The sequence below is a fragment of the Gymnodraco acuticeps genome, unplaced genomic scaffold (genome assembly GCF_902827175.1).
Source record: "Gymnodraco acuticeps unplaced genomic scaffold, fGymAcu1.1, whole genome shotgun sequence".
Lineage (NCBI taxonomy): Eukaryota > Metazoa > Chordata > Actinopteri > Perciformes > Bathydraconidae > Gymnodraco > Gymnodraco acuticeps.
The window spans coordinates 397,757-419,180 of record NW_022990683.1 but is presented as its reverse complement, the minus strand read 5'-3'; the positions used below and the strand labels follow the sequence as shown (position 1 = coordinate 419,180).

General features: G+C 43.2%; 1 protein-coding gene across 1 annotated transcript in view; it reads left to right on the top strand.

Moving 5' to 3' along the window:
- The window catches only part of bnc2 (basonuclin 2), a 166,028-nt gene that overhangs the window by 27,039 nt on the left and 117,565 nt on the right, over positions 1-21,424 (top strand). The gene's annotated exons all lie outside the window — the stretch shown is intronic.

Below are 21,424 nucleotides of genomic sequence, written 5' to 3'. Positions count from 1 at the left end.
GTGGTCTGGTCACGTTGATTTTAGAAATCCATTTAATGCAGTCACACAGTGAGACACACAACTTAAACATCCATATATCTTTATGGCCATATGCACAGACACATAAACCATAAACATAAAGTGATGTTTTGTTATATGGCCCTCCATGGAGTCGTTGTGGGGTCAGACCCTGAGCTCAGCCGAAGAGCAGCAGGGCTGCTTTTGTTATCCTAACAATTAACGTGGTGATAATTGGTTAAATACCAGTTAGCAATAATCACTATGTTTGGCAACGCAATTACTGCTAAATCAGATTCCCTCAGCTTCAGAGAGCTGGCAAAAAGCATCAGCCTCACAGGATTTAAAGAAACTGATCAAATGATTCTAATTGACAAAAAAAGTTTCACCATGACCTCATTATATCTATAGCACCATATATCTCACATTTATTCCATAATTTATCTGTCTCCCAGGCCCCCCTTGTACATTATTCCCTGAGCCTCTCCTGTGTCTCAGTATTAAATATGGAGGGAGCCGAAGTCAGTCTCAAAGGAAGGTAGAGAAGTCATGTTGGGCTATCCTAAGGTCCTGGTGTGTGATGCTGGGGCCTCGGGCCCTCAGCCTCGTCTCACAGCAGAGGCTCCGGGGCACAGCCAGAGGGGATTCTCTGGGTATTCTGCGGCTGTGTGTGTGTGTGTGTCTGTGTATGACGCAGGGCTTCTACCAGGGACGCGAGCAGACCTAAGCAGCATAAAATAAGATATGTGCGGTGCATGGTTTCTATGTGTATATATTTGTGTATGCACATGAGTGTATGTCACCAAGGCGATGTGTGTGTCCTTCGCTGACTGTAGAGTGACTGAACTGGTCTGCTTTACATGTGTCTCTTGTGAGTAGCTTGTGAAAAATGTATTAAGAGAGCCAGCTGGGGTAAGAAAGGACTGGGGAGGCAGGAGGCAGGAGGCAGGAGGGAGGGAGTCGGGGAGTAAGGGGCACAGCTGTAGGGGATTAATGCCCAGAGTGGAGGAGCTGGAGCCCAGGAATGTTCCCCAGCGCCCCCTCAAGAGGGAGGTGAAGAGGGAGGGAGAGCAGGGAAAGACAAGGACACGGGCCTCAGATGTGTCCTGTACTGCACTACGTATGTTTGTGGGAGAACAGGAGGGAGGCGGTATTTCATCCTTGTCAGTCTTATCCACTATCTCAATATCCCCCCCCCCCCCACCCTCTCCTCCTCAGGCTCTTTGGCAGTGATCAGGCCTAGTTCACGAGAGTTTTTCTCGGAGCTGCTCCTCCCTGCCTGCTTTCTGTGTCACATTCTTTGTCTTGTGAGCGCTGTGATTTATGGACGGACACAGGAAGCATGTGTGTGTGTGTGCGTAATTGCACGGTTACGGTCAAGAGTGAGGAGAGAGGCATCTATCAGACGTCCTGAGGCTGCCACTAAAATATCGATCAATGTTTTCCTCTTATGATCGCTTCGCTGTGTTCACCACACCCTGAAAGGCAGCCTAAAGCTATAAAGTGCGTATGAAATGATGAGCAAATTATCCAGGATATGGCCTAAAGATTAAAAGCAGGTTCGTCTTTTGAAGTCTTTTTGAGGCTTTTGGTTTGTGTGACCATAACCTCAAAGATTCAGTTAAGCCTGCATTTGGACTTTTCATGCCAACTTGGAGGAGTTTGTGTGGCACAATCGCTTTCTTCTTCCATAGCTGCGCCCTTCACTACTTCTTATTCACAGCAGTCCCCTCTTTTATTTGCACACTCTTGAGCCTTGGCCTCCTGTCACTCCAATCCAAACTCCCATTGTTGACAGTCGTCTGGGCCCACCCACTCATTTCCCTGTGACGTGTTCAATGGGGCTGCACTGATCCTCGCTGACGACTCTGAAGAGGTGACCACGGCGATGGAGAGGAGCGCCTGTCGTCGTGACGATAAGCCCGTCCATCCATCCTGCTGCTTGTTCACCCGTGTCTCTCGTCCTCCCATTTGGAAACCACTCTACCTGGTTCGGACAATTACCTCACGTCCGCCCGTCTCCCCGTCGCTGCCTTAACTCCTCTTCCAGCCACTTAAGTTGTGATGGGCTAAAAGGGATGCTCCAGCCACCGCACGGCCCCAGCGCTGTTATTAGGTGTTTTGTTGACAGCCCATAAAAAAGCTGTACCCTCTCATTGTGCGTCTGTGTGTGTGAAAAGTGTGCTAAAAACCATACTCCGCCTCAATGGAATTTACCACAACTGCTGGGCGTCCGTCCATTAATGTCTCTGCATGTGTTTAAGCACTTTGTCCTTTCTGATAACTGCTTCCTGTTGAAATTGAAAGAGAAAGGGAAGCCTCTCTAAGTCACCATGCCGCCCTACCATGTCCCGCTACCGAGAACAAGCTCAAACACTCTCCCCCGTCTGAAGCAGCAGGGTGGGGTGAGACAGCAGGCTAGCCAGGAAGGTGAACGGCCTAATAGGGATACAGGTCTCAACACATCACCTCTCAGTCAATAACGCTAATGCTAACATGCAATCCCCTCTGCCTCCCAAGACCTGATACAGGTTCAGGTGCAGAACCTACCTTTACATTTCCGCACGCACATTTACGTCAAAGAGAATCACACACACACAAATACAAAGTTATGCTTCCTCTCACTGTCATTAGCCATGAGACTGACTTCAAACACCAGGTGATATCATAGCAGCTTGGGACCAAACAGCGCAGTTTCCTTAATCTTCACAAGACTTCTCAGCACTTAGCCGATGCTTAATTGCCAGGGAAAGTTCTAACATCTGCTTTTATTCAATAGTCTTTATTGGCATGAGTCAGCCTCTATGCTACTGCCAGCCGCTTTCTTCACCCAGCATCATGTATTTAAAAACAAACAAGAGGAAAAAACAGAATTTAAGCAAAATTCCTGAACAGAGAACGATAAATAAATAAGGAACAAGCCAGGCTTTCATGGGTACTTAGTCCTGGGAGGAGCAGGGTATTCAAGAGCCATGAAAAAACAAGGGAAGTAAAAAGCTGTGCTGCTATATTTATAGGAGTAATCATTAAGGGGAAATGCAATTTGAAGTGGGAGGGGGAGGTGATGGAACTGTGTTGCTCCTGTCTGCAGGGGCAATGCATTGTCTTCTCATATTACCTGTTTCTACTTGACTCGCTAACCATATTTCATCATAGTTTTTAAGGGCGTTCTCTCTTTATTGAATAGCAGACAGTAGGGACAGGAAATTAAGGGAGAGGGGGACAAGGTATGACATCAATGGCCAGACTTGATTTAAGGAACCGGAGATTATTTGTATTTGAAAGGAATTCATTGAATTTCTACTAAAAACATATATCTATCAAACTACAAGATAAAAATAAACTTCTCTTGTTTCTTTTTTTTAAATTAATTTGATAAAGTGTCTTCAATTACCTTGCATACTCCACCAAGTAATTTCCCAAAACGTCTCAAATTCAAACTGTGCAGAAAGCGGCAGCCTGCGTGGCCTGATAAACTGTTAATGGTGGGAAAGAGGATCAGTAATTATTGTTCCCCATGAAGCCGAAGATGAAACTGGTCAAATTCCTTTTTAAAGACACCTTTGAGAGGCGTCTGTGGACACACTTTATGCTACTGATAAAGGACAACTCCTCTTAAGTCACTGAACCACTCAAACATATTTAGAGTGATGGTTTTATTGTTTTTTTCCTCTGTGGGTGAGTGTGTATGTGACTATGAGTGTGTGTGATTCTGTTGCAGCAGTGGTCTAAGCAGAATCAGCATGTCACCATGACCTGGTCACTTTGTGGGATCATGGCTGAGGAAGGGAGGGAACATGGAAAGAAAAATAAAGTTTCATTCAGAGAGGTTTGGGGAAAGATATTACGCATAAACTAAAACATATTTATAACATGTAGAATGTAACCTTCCATTTGCTCAAACCCGCCCCTAACATTTGTCCAATCACAGAGCTTAGCTAGACACTGCATGGTGAAGTAGTTTGCATGGTACCACAAAGTGCAATATCTGTCATTGAAGGCATTTGCAGGGTGGTATCACTATAAAACATTTTTAAGGAAGGGTTCAAACTGTTTATTCTGCACTATAGTAAGCTACAGCTGTTAGCATGCACGGCTAACTTTCTTACTGTGCAAACAAGCGAAGCCTGTTCTGGATGGTATCAAAGTTTAGAGTAATGTTAGCAGCTCTGTCCTGTTCTTTATTGGATTTACACTCCAGTCAATGTCACTCGAGATAGTGTTAGCTTGCCAACAGTGCTTGATTTGTAAATCAGGGGGTCCCGGAGCACAGAGAGGGTGCTGTTCCTGCGGGTCGCCTGAGAGCAAAGGCCAAGGAACGAACTGCACAGTGCCTGGAGCACACTTGAAGACACCAAGTTCTAGCTGTCATACTTATCAAGAACACAACAAAACTGTCATTACAAACAAAGCCTTATGAATCAGAGAATCCATAATAATCACTCACAATCAGCAGAGGACAGTATACAGCTTTCTAAGCCGGATTCTGACTTTCTTTCTTTCCTTTTCTCTCACAATGAGTAAAATAGAATTATATCAACAAGAAGCAACAAGTTAAGAAATTGCGATTTGTTCTGCCTGTCTGTTGGTCAATCAATTTCCTGTTTCAGTACTATGGACAGCGCCGCCCCTAAACATACAGATTTAAGGTATCAGATCTGTATATTAAAAATAGTTACTGAAACATGGGAATGAAGAAAACGTCTGTTCGGATCTTGCTATTGGAAAATTCTTTCTCAAATTAAACTAATGCTTAGCCTTCCCCTTAAAAGCCTTTTCTCTTGTAACGTTTAAAGTGAAAAAATACCTTCTACATGGATCCTCAAATGACGTGGACGCTACATTTTGCACATTTAAGACGCCTTTTACAAGATGTTCCTTTAAAACAGGTACGCTGGAAACAATACAAAATGAGTCAGAGACTTAAGGAGCTAATATTAGTGTATCTAGTTAGCTAGCCAGCTGTTTTTTCATGCAAATCGATTATTAATGGCTTGAATTAGGTAGCTTGATTGTGTATACACTGTTGATAATCAAAAACCCATTGAACAAAAAAAACACTATGAATGTATTAGTCTTAATCCTTCACCGATACGTAAAAGGCGGTAACGGTAGCTAGTGGTGGAATAGTTTGTGAATGATCTGTTTAAATTAATGTTGAAATGCAATCAAACAACCATTGGAAAACCCAAATAATTATTAAGTTGGTATTTTTGATTAAAGATACTACCTGAACCGTTAACTTAGTCTAATCCATCTTGCCCAGAATATTTCATACATCTGGCAAGCCTGTGATCTGATTCTAAGCCAAGGAATTTGAACAGTGAAGAGTAAACAGGGAGGGACTGATAAAAAAGTGAAATGATCTTTTGGAAAAGCATAAAACAGACCCGAGGAATACATGTAGTGGTCTGGGACAGAGATAGAGGAGGTGAATTCAAACAAAATAGAATAATTGAAAATGTACCAACAAAAAAAGAACAGAAAACTGAGAAAATGAAAAAAGAAAGATTGAGAAAGGAGGGCTGGGTGGAGTGTTTTTAGGTGTCTGGCTGTAACAGCATGGGTCTCTCCCCTGACACCTCCACAACTTATCATCCCCGCATTCCTGCACAGGGACACTCCCCTGCCCACTGACACTCCACTCTGTGTGTGTGTGTGTGTGTGTGCGCGTGTGTGTGTGTGTGAAAGGGCACGCTGGCCTCCCTCTCCCAGGACATCTGGCTGCAGAAAGATTGTTTGTGTAAGACATGTTTATGTATGTTTGTGTGTGCGAGTGTGAGAGAGAGAGCAAAGTGAAAGAGGAAAGCAACAAAGTAGGAAAGAAAAGGAAGAAGAAAGCGGTATTGTGAGTGTGTCACAAACACAGTTTCCCTTCACCACCTTAACAGGGCCTTAGGTTGTGGCAGAGAGTACAGAAAACATCTCAGGGATTTCCTGCCATTCAAAGCCGCCCATCAGTCCCCTCTCCACTCCAGCCTCACATTCTGTCCAGCTCCTTGAAGCTCTTGAGGAGACGGCTGTGGCTGCAGGCAGACCCTCGTTAATTCATTAAGGCATTCAGTCAGGCTGTGTGTGGGGGTGTGTGTGTGTGTGTGTGTGTGTGTGTGTGTGTGTGTGTGTGTGTGTGTGTGTGTGTGTGTGTGTGTGTGTGAGGCAGCAGAGAGGAAGCTCTCTGTGAACTTTACTGATTGCAGCAGAAGTGATGTGTGTTGTTACAGCAGCTTGCAGACAATGAGATGTTGTGCAAAGACATGGGGAACTTTACCTATCGCTGACCTGCGTTATTGTCACAAGTCTTAGAAGAGTTTAACGCACAAATACTATTTATCTTAACAGTGGTCCAAATAAACAGCTCCCTAAAATAAATGTATTTTAACAAAAATATGATGTTGGATGTTTATAAGTTAATTATTCAGATTCACTTCATTTTGGTTAAGATGACTTAGGTTACTCTATCTAGTTTATTTTCTTATAATATACAAGCAGGCCATGTCTGAATATTACGCGTTTGCACCTGTCGGCCACTGTAGAATGTGGAAAGTAAGAAAAACAAATAACAGAATGAAAAGGTTTTAAAGTAACAAATTGACTGACAATAACTGACAATTAATAATCATAAACAAAACAAATATTTTACAAGTGTTGCATTACGTTGCTCTTGAAATAGGGCAGAATGATTAAAGGAACATTTTGCCACCTTTTATGAAAAATGAAGTCGATTAAAGCAATACATTCCTCTGTGTATGCAATGTTATTAGAGACAGCTGTGTAAGAAAATCTTGAACACATTTGAATAAAATATTTCCTCAAATCGAAAGGTAATCCCTCTATTGTAATGCATTGAAGTCTCCTACAATATTCAGATGTTACTGGATTATGAGGATGACAAAGTGAAAATATGCGTGAAGTCGTATACCTGTAATACATTTAATAGGGGATATCATTACTAGGTCTCTGTGACCCAGACAGCTCCAGTGTTTTATCACCTCTCGTAGACAGCCCTCTAATTGCAATTGAGTGTGGACTGCTGTGTTCTTTGAGTCACTGGCTGCTCAACATGTGGCGCGTTCAGCCACCAGAGCCGGAGGACACAGAAACTCTGATGGAACCGCTGTTGGCACAACAGACAGCCGGGGGAGCGGGTGGCTCTGCAAAGTTATCTCTTTGAAAGGAAAGTGTGTGCGTGCCGTTGTAGCTACAGGGAGTGTGTGTTGTTTTACGAGCGCTCCTTCCCCTCTCAATCGCCTATAGCTTTGCTTTTAGACTGTGATTAATAGGAGACAGAGAGGGCCATCACAGAAATGCAACTTTGCACAACTATTAAATGTTTGCTGTGCTCTGCAGGAGTGAGTGCAAAAACCTCTAATGTGATCAGTTTGTGTTTAACATTGCAGTAAGTAACCTAACTTAATATATTTTACATTTTTTCGTAGTGATACATTAGGATGTTACATTAGGTTTTGTGTCTCGAAGTTGCAGTAGAGTTGGACAAATGTTTTGGACATAGTCTTTTGTTTCTCAACCCTACCTGACATCCTGGTCCCTTGGTCTACCCTCTGTGTGTCTCTGCACATGGATTTGTGTTTGCAAATGTGTGTGTGTTTGTGTATATTGAGTGTGAGTGTGTCTGTGCCAAGCCCCTGTGCCCTCCCCTGTCTCCACGCCTGGATGCTAACCGCTAGTGAAGGCTAGCCAATTATCCCCAATCAAGCTACCCTCTCTGGAACTGGCGCGAGAGGAAGCTCCCACTAGAGCTTATACTAGTCATTATGGGGCACATCCTGACATTAACTTTCTTCTTCTTCCTCCTTGACTTCAGCTCTCCTTATTCCTTTCTGTCTATCTCTTTCTTGCTTTCTTTTTTCTTGCTTTCTTTTTTTCCCTCGTTGTCTTTCTTCTTCTCTCCTGCTTTGTCTCACTTTCTCTTCCTCCTGCCCCTAACTGAAGGCCTGATGCAGCCATTGCTGAAGCGAAGCAGCAATCAAACAAACAAACTAAAAGCACATGGATGCTAATTCATGCCTTCCTAATAATGCATTAAAGACCTTTGGGGTTGCTGATGGAGGGAAGAAGAAGCATAGGCCATGCATGATGTCATGTGCAAAAGAAGAGTGTGTGTTTTTTGTATGTGATGTAGAATCCATGGTATTAAAGGGGCCCTATTATGCTTTTTGACCATTTCCTGTAGTGTGTTATATAGGTTTGTGTGCATATAAATGGTCTGCAAAGGCTAAAATCCCAAAGTTGGGAGTTTCTCTCCCACACACTCCCCCCTCTGCCTGAAACGCCTCCATTGGACTCCTTTGTTTACTTCCGTAACATAGTGACATCACTATGTAACACTCATGCTTCTATTGGCTAGCGCTCCAACACATTGTATGTGATGTGCTAGGAGGTGGCACATCTCTAAGTGGTTGACCAATCACAATAGAGTCAACCAATCAGAGCAGACTGGGCTCTGGCTTCAGACAGAGGGTGAAAAGAGGTACTGCAGCACAGGCAGTATGAGAAAAATAGCTTTTTGAACGTTAAAGCATGGAGACATGTCACAGTAGAGAACACAAAATACAAATATGAACCTGAAAATGAGCATTATATGTCCTGTATACACTGAAAGATTGTATGTGTGGCAAGGAGGCAGTGTATTATGGGAAATGTCACCCCCCACACATCTCTCCTCCCCTCTAGAGTTAGAGACAAATTGGACAGAAATCAACTCAGGTAATTCACCGGTACAGAGACAGGGATTACCTTTTTCCCTCTGCCTCTGTCTGGTCTTTCAAACTTTCTAAAATCTTTGCTCCGGGACCTAATTTGCAGTCCTCAGTCCTGTTCAGTCAGAGAGCTCCACATGTTTTGATGTGAACTGTAGGGTGACATTGCCTTGTCTGTGCTCAGCCAGATCAGCAGGCAGCGAGAGGGAGACCAGGCGAGGTGTGGTGCCTGTAGGTGATCCACTTCATTCGGCTCCTGTCTTGTCGTGACAGGACCGGCATTAAATGGAAGGAGTCAGTGACGGAGCAGTGACAGGCCCAACCCTCCAGGGTGTGTGTGTGTGTAGGTGTGTGTAGAAGCCAGCATACAAGCCTCCATATGCATTTTTCTATCTCTTGTTGGCACCTGACAACTGAATGTCACTTTTCCCTCACTGCTCATCAAGCAGTGACCATGTAATGCTAATGATACTTTCATTTGATTTCCATATATAGTACTTATGTGTCTAAGAGCAGCGGTTGTGTGCAAACTACACAGTTCAGATCAGCTTTAATAAACACACTTTGAAATTTCCACCACATGTAAATGTCATGGAGGGTTACATTTCACATGTGAGATCAATGCAAAGGGGAGAGCCATCAAAGCAGATGACAGCAAACACACTTCCACTTCTACTGTATGTGTGCTGTTCTTCAGATGCAGTATACGTGTGTGTTTGTGGTTGGTATGCAGCAGATGCTTGAAGATAAGTTTTTTCCCTCTAACCTCTCTACCGTCGTGCTCTCTGTCTCCTTTTCAAGCCAATTAGGTGTGTCTTTTAGCAGAGATTTGGAGTATAAGTTGAACATCAGCTCCCTTCATCGTTGAAAGGCACATTTCAAATTAGTGAGCACCACACATACACCCCCCCCCCCCCTTTGCCCAGCCTATCACTATCTTCGCCTCCTTTGCTCCTGTGAAGACACAGAGGCCCCCGGGCCCTGGAATGTCTCCACACGCTGGAAATTGAATCAAACGGCATCAATCAGGACACACTTTTTTCCCTCCCCCCTTCCAGTCCTTCTTCCTCACCCCTTTCTTTTTTTTGTCTGTGTTTGGTGTCTCTAAGCAGTCTGCCAGGGTATATAAACAGCACCACTAGGAAGCACAATTGCATATGAAGTGAAACAGAATAACTATAAAGCATTTTTTAAGGCTAGCTGATGCTTTGATTAGCGTACGTTCATCTAAGTCAGATTGCAAGCGGCACCTTTTTAGTTCACGTATTCTGTCGGCACAATGTCTTATAAACACCATCCTGCTGACAAACACACACACACACACACACACACACACACACACACACACACACACACACACACACACACACACACAAAGTGATATTATTATCCACCTCTTCTGTGGCTCTCTGCTGTAAAATGAGTTTGCCCCAACTCCATTAAAACCCGCGCCAGCCGCTCCCCCGACGCTGCCGCCCTATTTGCATGTGCTAGTGAGCCACTCCACGGAACAAAGGATCTCCTCTCTTCCTCCTCTCCTCCTTCACTACGTCCCACTGGAATGCGCGATAAGTGGGCAGATGACATTCACGGAGAAAGACTGCAATAAAGTGACTCTCCCTTCCTTCCCCCCTTTTTCTCTTCCCCTATCACTTCCTCCTCTCTGTGCCACCTCATCAGAGGCAGAAAGGGGATATTGCGAATGACACGGGCAAATCAGCAGTAAATGGGCACTAATTTGATTGACATCTGGGCTGCTGTCACAGAGGCGGGCAAGGACAAGGCCCCAGCGCCGTTTACCTAGTGCACAAAAAGCCAGCTTCCAACTAAATCACTTCTTGTCCGGTGGGCCCTGCCTCCTCGTCCCCTTCTCCCTCTCCTTCGCTCCTGCTGCGTCTCCCTCCCCGCCTCCTGCCACCCACTGCCGGCCGACTTGCCAGATTCTAATTGCGTGTGTCCTTCCTCTCATTGCAATTTTCCCATTACCGCCACAAGAGCAGCCGCACAGCTCATCTGAAGCCAGGTTGTCTCCCAAATATGTCCCTCCAGGTTAACCCTTCGATAGCCACAGAGCCCCACAAACCCTCTGCAAACACACACTTCCTCCTGGAAAGGAAGTGTGTTATGGTGTGTGCTTTAAAGCTGAACTTGGCTTTAATACAAATACGTTTCTGTCAAACGTGTTGATACTGTCACTGTCATGAGAGTAGTGCATGATTGCATGTATTATATGAAAAACGCACTGTCCATTATCTCTTATAAAGTTGATCAAACTGTCAAACTACGCAGGGTTGATCAAATGTGAATCAAAATGTTGTTACTGCATTGCCTGTATCTTGCCTACGATGATTTTAGAAAACATATTTGAGTGTACTGTTTAGCTGTGAAAAAACAATGCTCACTGGCTGGAGAAAATGACAAAAATACGATTTTAATAAAGTTACTTACTGCATCATTGATAAATAAATAGCATTGGTTTTATTTCCAGAAAAACATTTCAACTTTATTTATTTTTATTCAATTTGGTTCAAAGTTGTCAATACTGAGCTGCTATTTCTTAATATCAAAATAAACTAATTGGACATGTGTGAGAATACTAGTCTAACTTCATTTGTTTTCTTTTGTTCCTATGTGCTCCTGACGCTGTCTCTTCTTTACAAAGGTGAGTGTCTTTTTTCTGTTTATATTCTACCAAGAGACACATGTGATACTGTCTCACAGCCCACCTCTTCTTTTCTTCTCACTATAGTTGTCATGGTGGTCTAAGCATGGCTAAAAAGTGCCAAATGCATGTTGACATTTAGGCCATATAAACATTCATCTCAGAGCATGTTTAATTCAGAGCATAAAGTCTCTCTCTCTCGAAATCCCTTCATCTGTTTCTCCTTTCTTTCTTTTCCCCACCACTTTATTTATGTCTGTGATGTTAGATGGTGCCAACAGCAATGCCCAGGGCAAACAGCACAGACACCCGGTGCAATACAATGCTATGCTGCTGTGTCACCTCAACACACACCATTCACCAAGGTGTTCAGTGTATGTGTGTGCATGCAGAGGCATGTGAATGTGTGTTTGTGTATTTGTGTTTACACGGGTTGTGCATAAGCTGAATGTAAAAACAATATATAAAGATATACATACATTTGCATAAAGCACAATTAAGGATCAATCAATCATTCAATGTTTATTTATATAGCCCAATATCACAAATGTTACATTTGTCTCAGTGGACTTCACAATTTGTACAGAATATCAGTATGAGAAAAACGACACCCTCTGTCCTTAGACCCTCACATCGTACAAGGAAAAACTTCCGCAGAAAACCCACAGTGTGAAGGGAAAAATGGGAGAAACCTCAGGGAGAGCAACAGAGGAGGGATCCCTCTCCCAGGACGGACAGACGTGCAATAGATGCCGTGTGTAAATCAAAGAGATAATACATTTACAACATAGGTAGACCAAATGTTTGGAAATGCATGTGTCTATAATAAGAAGATGAATCCACGAGGATGTCAACAATCATGTGGGAGCCATCAGGGAAGTAGTTTGATGAGAGTCAGGCAGGACCTCAGTTACAGGTTCAGCCACGGCTCGACATCCAGGGCTCAGATCAGGACTCAGGATCAGCCACGACTCAGGAACCCAGCGTAGATAGACACCAAAGGATGACACTGACACAAATAATCTGGCCTTTATTAACATTATTTCTGCAGGTTCATTGGCTACAACTTTTAAAAGTGTCATTATCTTAAGGTGCAATGAGTTTAATTTGTGAATCCCTGGTAAGATAGCGAATATAAACTTTTGCAGATGAGCGCACAGTTTCCCAACTGACACTCCCTGGCATTCGGAAAGCTGGAGATATTTTAGTGCCGCTACGAACACATGCCGTTTTCTGAGATATATGAACAATCTAAAGACAATTAAAACTTCTCTCTCAGTTCTACATCACTGAGCCTCCTCGAGACCACCTATCCCCACACATCCTCTGTCCACATCTTCATCCAAAAACAGCAGGTCAGCGGAGTGAGGAGGAGATGAAGCTGCATGCTTCATCGCCCTCTTTCTAACATATCTGGCAAAAGAGGGGCGTCGTACTTCATTGCAAGTAGACCTGTAGCCGTAAAAACTGACCCCATAAAAAATGTTGAATTTCATAAAGGCGTCACAAGAAACTAATGAAAAATATGCATATCTGTGGAGTATACACATGATGATTATGGGAGTAGTTTGATGTAGACACGGCAAAATGTAATTGATTGCAACCATAATCACTCGGGTAAAGAGGGGGACCCCATACCCTCTTTGCATTGCACTTGAATGTGGACCTTTTCTGAAAGTTAATTAAAGGCTAAGGAATTCATGTCAGCTACAAATATGGTGCAAATGAATATAAATGTGTAAAATACGTTTACACTAAAAGGAGAATTCACATTGATTGTCCAGCCTGATCTCGTAATAATTAAATTCCCATACAATGAAAGTGCAATACCCCAAATGCATTTCTAAACAAGGTACAAGAGATGTCCACGGATTGATTCTTATTTGTGGATGTTTTTAATATTTTAATTTACTTTTTTATGGATTAATATGAACAGTTTTCCCTCCAAAATGACTTGAATGCTTACACAAAACACTGTCGTCACTGTTTGGCATCTGCCCCGTGGCCACTACCTGCCTCTCGTGTAAAGCTGACATTGTTCTTCATTACTTATGTACAAGTAAACTATCACACTTCATGCAATACAGTACATGTCTTGTATGTAGAAGTGTTGCAGGAGAGAAAGAATGGGGGCGGCATTGGGGACTCATTGCCCTGAGGCCAAACCTGCACTAGAACTAGAACAACTGCACACACACACACACACACACACACACACACACACACACACACACACACACACACACACACACACACACACACACACACACACACACACACACACACACACACACACACACACACACACACACACACACACACACACACACACACACACACACACACACACACACACACACACACACACACACACACACACACATATACATACACGCACATGCCATTAAAGGAATAAAACCATGTTTTCGCTTTGTAAAAACTCTGCTCAGTATATTGAATTCTTGAGAGCTGGAAGAGATAAATCCAGGATGTGAGCAAGCGAGGAAACAAGGTTGTCCATTAGTCAGCAGCTGTGATATTCTAAAGAAGCCACCCCTGGCCCTTAATGGCTTCTCGGCAATAATTGCTACACTACCTCCTCTGTTCCTATTCACCACTACGTGACATGCTTTAGCTGCAGCCACTGCCGTACATGTCCACATCGTAGTTCTAGTCAAAGCATCTCCGAGGAGCATTGTGCTTTAGAAGAATTACTCTAAAAGAGAGTACAGGTAAAGACGGGACTCTGAAAAGAAAGGTGTTTTTCGCTGCCCGAGTCTCTCCCCTGCCCTCCGCTGCATTTACGATGCTCTCTCCTCACCCTCTCCTTCACTCTCTTGGCTGCAAGATGTATTGAAGTACAAAGTTAGAGCCTCTCAATGTGTGTACAGCCGCGTTTCTCAAGTCTACTGTTCAGATAGTGCAAAGGAACACCTAATGGTTAGGCTATGCCAAATGTTTTTGGGGCTCTTTAAGTTTCTTGATAAGGTTCTGTCCCTTTGTCCCTTCGCCACACAATCAAAACCTACTTTTTGAGCAGCTTGTGTCACTATAAGAGTCCTTATACACTTATGTGATGTGTGTGTGTGAAAGAGAGAGAAAGGAAGAGAGAGAAGGATGAATGGAGAGTCTCGCAGGTCCTCCAACTCAGCCCAGGTTAATGGAAACCATTATCACACACAGCCACTCTGTCTGTACAATCATAGCCTCTCTCTCTAAGGAAGGCACTTTGTCACACACTCCCTCACACAAACACACACACATAAAATATATTTCTTCCATATTCAGCCTTCTCTACTTGTTTCAACCGTACAAGCTGCTGCTTAGCCTGTTACAGTAGAGGCTAATTGTTTTAGCATGTAGCTGCCACTCTTATTTTGAGCACTAAGGAACACTAGGGGTCATTTGACTGAGATGAGTCAGAAACTGTTCGGCTAGCAGGCCTGACTCAAATCTCCCCGCTTTCTCTTTTGTTCTGTTCAGAAGCTTCCTGAACCTGAAAAAGCTTTCATACCAAGCAGCAAAGGTGGTCCAACAAACAGTTTTTCTTCTTAAAAAAGAAAAGAAACAAACGCAGCAGTGACATGGATTTGCCTGCTACGTTTGCTGCGAGGCACAAGGCAGCATCAAACATTTAGCAATATGTGAGGCACACTGTGGAAGATTTTGCACAGTTTTGCTTGCCTATATTTGTACCACTGAGCAAAGGATGGAAGAAGATATAGTATAAGCGTTTTATCCTCCCACAGCAACCTGATTGTTGAAGGCACAGAGAGGTGAAATGTCACCTTCAGTCTATCTCTGTCTTTGCCACATGTGTATTAAAGAATATCTGCATGGCATTGAATCAGTGTTGCACTGAACAAAGACACAGTAAAACAAGACTTACAAAAAGCACTTTAAGAATTCAATATCACATTTATAGTTTTTTGAAGGGATAGGATCATTTTATACTCTATTTGATGTCAACAAAAGAGGAGTGACAGGGAATAAGGGAATGGAGTGGAGCAATGACATGAGACTCAATTCTCAAACATGCTCAATTGCACCTCCATTGACGCCTATAGGCAACCAGTACACCAACAATGTGCACATTACTAACTAGTTTTCTTCATTTGTCAAGAAAGGTGTGGTGAATAACATAAAGTATGTTTTCTGTTTATTATTTGTGCTTTCAGAAGCCTATAATTAATCCCATTTTCCACAAGACCAAGAACATGGTGTGTGAAATGTCACCATCTTGACAGACTGATCCAGTCAAGTGACAAGCTCCAAACAAAGCTGGATTACCAACCCTGCCAAATTAGGTCCCTGCCTTAGGGCCCCAGAGCCCTTGTGGCACCGGAAATGTTAAAACCAAGATGTGCTGGTTTGTGGTAATTTGATTATTGGCAATAATTAAAATGATGCACCACAAAAGCAAAATATCAGCTGATATGAAAGGCGCCTTGTGTTTGCTCGTGCTTTATCCTCTATCTTCTCTAAAGGGACTATCTTGTCCTTGTGCCTCTTGTTTTAAGAAATCTATATTGAAAATCCTTTTTGTGTTTAATAAACACAGCACACCTGGGGTCCAGGTGGCATTCCAGTATAGAGTTGAGAGTGGGAGGTACCAGGGATTATCGGGGCCCTGTATCTAATATTTGCCTCAGGGGCCCCATAACTGGATAATCTGGCCATGACTATGACAATGAACAAGAAGGGGAAGTGTGTGTGTGTGTGTGTGTGTGTGTGTGTGTGTGTGTGTGTGTGTGTGTGTGTGTGTGTGTGTGTGTGTGTGTGTGTGTGTGTGTGTGTGTGTGTGTGTGTGTGTGTGTTTTCGACAGCAGTGGTTACGGCTAAAATGTTAGAAAGCTTACATTAAAACAGGGCATTTAAGGATACAATTGATAAGAAAGGAAGTTACAATGATGACCCTGCTGTGATGGAACATTTATTTGAGGCTTTGAATATGAACAGATGGATATTCAGGAATTATTCATCGTACATTATGGACATCAAACCCTTTTTTCACTTTTTCACACTGATGAAAGAAAAGAATGCACAAGTTACACAAGGATCTAAACTCTCTGTAGTCTTGTGTGTGTGTGTGTGTGTGTGTGTGTGTGTGTGTGTGTGTGTGTGTGTGTGTGTGTGTGTGTGTGTGTGTGTGTGTGTGTGTGTGTGTGTGTTTGTTTGTTATATACATTTGTAGTGTACATCAGCGTACAGCCTGCTTATTGTAAGCAGCATGTATATTTATGTATGGACACATGCCACTATATTTTTGTTGATCCTGTCTCAATCAGAGAGGAGATGGCCCATCATGAAAGCCACATTATCGCTTTGTTAACACACACACACACACACACACACACACACACACACACACACACACACCACACACACACACACACAAACACACACATACACACACACACACACACACACACACACACACACACACACACACACACACACACACACACACACACACAACACACAAACACACACATACACACACACACACACACACACACACACACACACACACACACACACACACACACACACACACACACACACAAACACACACATACACACACACACACCACACACACACACACACACACACACACACACACACACACACGGAACAGAGACCCTGCGTTCCCTGTAAACAGTTTACAGTGCCTTCTCTCTGCCTGATGCAGTCACAGGCCAAAGCGTCAGTGTTGTGTTCAGCTAATCCCACTGTTTAGGCTTTGTTGGCGGCCTCTAGCTAGGACTATGCATGACCTGAGAGGGAAAATGTGTTTCATTTGTGTATTTGGTCATGTCACATACATTGAGGACCTCCCCACCGCACTAATCTCCATTTATATCAATCTTATAGTTTGTTTGGGTTCTGTCTCTCCTCTGTGGATCCCTCTCCTCTTGTTTAGCTGAGCTTGTGCTTGTTTTCTTGTCGTTCTCCCCTTGATTGAGGTTGACCGAGCCATCTTCACAACCTTGCAGTATATACAGTACACACACTCAGAGCTCCAGCCCGTGTGTGTGTAGACACTGTGTGGTTTTGGCTAGCTTTGTGTAGCAATGGTAGGAAATGCTGTTTAGATTAAGTGCGTTGTGATGTCCTCTCCAGCCTGGTGCCTGCTGGATCATGACCCGTTTGAACCACAGACCTCTCTAACACTGCACGCGGAAACACCGTGGTTTTAGGGTTAGGCATAGGACAGTGGAGGTTTTTTGTTATAGGATTTTACTAACCTCTCACCACATCCTCAGTGTGACTCTGTGACTTTGACCAAAGGAAAATTATAACCTGATGGAGAATGCATTATTTTAAGTTTCCTTTTGTCTATTAACTGTTTATGTCTTGTTGCAGAATCATTATTTATCTCACACATTTAATTTTTTTCCTTTTGTTTTCAGGTTGCACTACAAACAGCTCAAATAAAAGCTTTTCTTCCGTGCAGGTTTTGAACTAGATTTTTTTTAATTTGATTCCTTTGAGGTGCTCACGACTGCCAGACACTGAAGTCCAGCCAACTAGGGCACCTAAATAACAGCTATCAGAAATAAAGAGCTGACATTTGATGCCTGCTCTATGTTTTATTAACAGGGAAAGGGAAAAATCTTTGTCGATAAAGTCGGTGTGGTCTCCCAATTTTCTCTCACCAGTCCTTAGCTGTAAATATTTCCACGTAATCAGCAGTGCTGCTAGAGGAGAAGAAATACATAGATATTCACTAATAGATTAATTGAATTTTAATTATACTTGCTACATCAAAATCTATATTTTCAAACATCATTCTATTTCAATTACATTTTTCCAGTAAGTAGACATTAAACCTGATTGGTTAGCTGGCCAGCTCTGTTGTGATTTGTCAACCGCTTTGAGATGTCCCGCCCCTTAGCCTATCACGTATGCTGGAGCTCTAGCCAATAGAAGCGCAAGTGTTACATTGTGATGTATGGAGGGCACATTGGGATTTCAGCCTTTGCAGACCATTTACATGCACCAAAACCTATCCAACACTACAGGGAAGGGACAACACCAAAAGGCGTAATAGGGCCTCTTTAATCAAGATGGGGGATTGTGACTTTTAGTTCCTAGTATTGTTTAAGGTGGTATCCTGCAATTCTTTATAATGCAACAGGCTTTTTATTCTAAGTCACAAGACGAAACCGAGATAACCTTGGGGTTATTTCGTCACATTTTTTATAAACAAAATATTTGATCTTGTTTCATCCATCCATCCATCTTCTCCCGCTTATCCGTGGTCGGGTTGCGGAGGTAGCAGTTCCAGCAGAGAGCCCCAAACTTTCCTTTCCCTGGCTCTGACTGGGGGATCCCAAGGCGCTCCCAGGCCAGCGAAGAGATATAATCCCTCCACCTGGTCCTAGGTGTACCCCTTGGTCTCTTCACAGCTGGACGTACCTGGAACACCTCCTTAGGGAGGCGCCCAGGTGGCATCCTAACTAGGTGCCCGAACCACCTCAACGGGCTCCTTTCGACGCGACTTACTGCAGAAGCTCTCGCTTTGAGAGTACAGAGATTGGATGGCCCTGAGTAGAGACCCCCTCACCCCATACTCACGCAGCACCTCCCACAGTAACTCCCTGGGAACTCGGTCATACGCCTTCTCCAAGTCTACAAAACACATGTAGACCGGATAAGCGTACTCCCAGGCCCCCTCCAGGATCCTTGCGAGAGTAAAAAGCTGATCCGTCGTTCCACGACCAGGACGGAATCCGCATTGTTCCTCCTCAAACTGAGGTTCGACAATCGGCCTGACCCTCCTTTCGAGTACCTTAGAGTAAACTTTCCCGGGGAGGCTGAGTAGTGTGATGCCTCTGTAATTGGCACACACCCTCTGATCCCCCTTTTTGAAAAGGGGAAACACCACTCCGGTCTGCCACTCCTTCTGTACTGTTTCATAAAGACCTGAATTGTCTGAAGTCTTTTCCTACTTCCTTGGTAGTTTTTCTTATTTAAAACTAGCACAGTTCTTTACATATCAACATATTTTGTTCGTTTATATAAGGGTATTTTTCTGGTGGAAAAGCTCAAGAGCAGATGACTCAAACAACACGACAAAAAAAAGAAAAGATAAGCATTAGAGAAATGAAGAGTTGCCACTTTTGCCGGCACACAAGCTCTTTTGCGGGTGTGTGTGTGTTAGGAGTTTGTTGTGTGTAAAAAAGTGTGTGATGTGATGATATCAGCAAAAAGAAGCAGAGACACCTCCTCTACACTTGTCTCAGTGGTCCCAGCATCATTACCAGCACCACCGCGGTACACTGCCTTATCTACTGTGGCAACTGATACAGTGACAGCCACTCCTCCAGGACACACACACACACACACACACACACACACACACACACACACACACACACACACACACACACACACACACACACACACACACACACACACACACACACACACACACACACACACACACACACACATATCCACTCGATGCTCAATACCATACTCAAAATGCCCACCAATCTACCGCAGGTTTCCCTGTGGGTCCTCTTCAGTGTGCGGCGTGTGTGTGGTGGCAGAGAGATGATTGGAAGGATACTTACTTTCCGTATCAAACCTGCTGTAATGTTTAATGTTTATGCTCAGATAATGAAACATTATGTCACATCTGAGCTTTCGTCAGATGCGATCAAGTCAGGAGAGGGCAGTCAAGTCTTTCTGTCTTGTAATTTAAACAAACGCATATGCACACACACATGCACAGCATACATACATACATGCACACTTATGTTCTGCCACTTCATTGGAAATATTCAACTAACCCCATGTGCCTTTAATTTGTGAGCTCAGCCGATTCAGTCACACAGTCATTTAAAATTACTGCTCAGGTGGGAACCATGTATGTGTGGGTGAGCGTTGTGTGTGTGTGTGTGTGTGTGTGTGTGTGTGTGTGTGTGTGTGTGTGTGTGTGTGTGTGTGTGTGTGTGTGTGTGTGTGTGTGTAAGGCATGCTAGGTGACTTCATTTTAGTGCCTGAAAACATAGCCCACACCTGTTCAACTTGCCATGCTAATGCTCCCAAATGGTCTTAGTCACATTAACGCTTTGAACCTCAAACACGCTCACACACACACACGCACAGTCCATCTGCTATTTAAACTCCAGTGGAACCCAGTAAAGTTAGATTCATTTTTATGTAGTTGGCTCTTTTGCTCTATGCGCTTTTGCACCTGGTAAAGTGGCTGTAACTGGTTAAAATGGCAAAACTGATTTCCTCTTTAAATTACTCCGAATATTCCCCTCTCTTCTTACCTGCTCCTTTCTTCTCAACCGTCCTTTTAAACTATTATTTTATTTATTTCCTTCTTCTTCTTTCTTTTACTGACTATCTGCCTGCCTCATTCACTCTGTTCTCTGTTTGTATATGAAATGATGTAAGTGGATTTATGATATGTATAAAATGGAGAAAGGAGATCATTTTCTTTGTTGTTGACATGAGAGGTAGTGCATGACATTCTAATATATATATATATATATCTACAACCGCATGTGGTTACATATGCCTAATACTGTTTCCTTTTGGCAGCGGACCAGAGGATGACTATTGTTGCCCCTTTCAGACGCACTCCTATTAATCATGAGTGTGCGTGTATGTGGGGGTGCATGTGTTACACAGAACGAGTGTGCGTAATGCTCACTGTAAATACATCAAACGAGCCTACACTGTCAATGTACTGAAATATACACACAAACAGTGATACGACAGTGATATCTAAGATAAGATCCACCTGGGCTACTGCACTGCTTTAGGCCAATTTGCTGTTAATCTGTCATTTATGTTGTGTTTGGCTGATTTTAATTGTGTCTTTTAAATTATGTTTATGAATTTTACTATTTGTTAAGTGTCTTTGAGTACCTCTCTTTTTTAATTGTATTATTTTTTAATCACAATGGCTGAGAGTCTAATGGCTGAGAGTCTATCTGATACGTATGGACATGGATTTGAATCCTGCATTTAATTTGCTTTATTAACTAATCTCTAATTGATTGACTATTTGATATTTCAGAT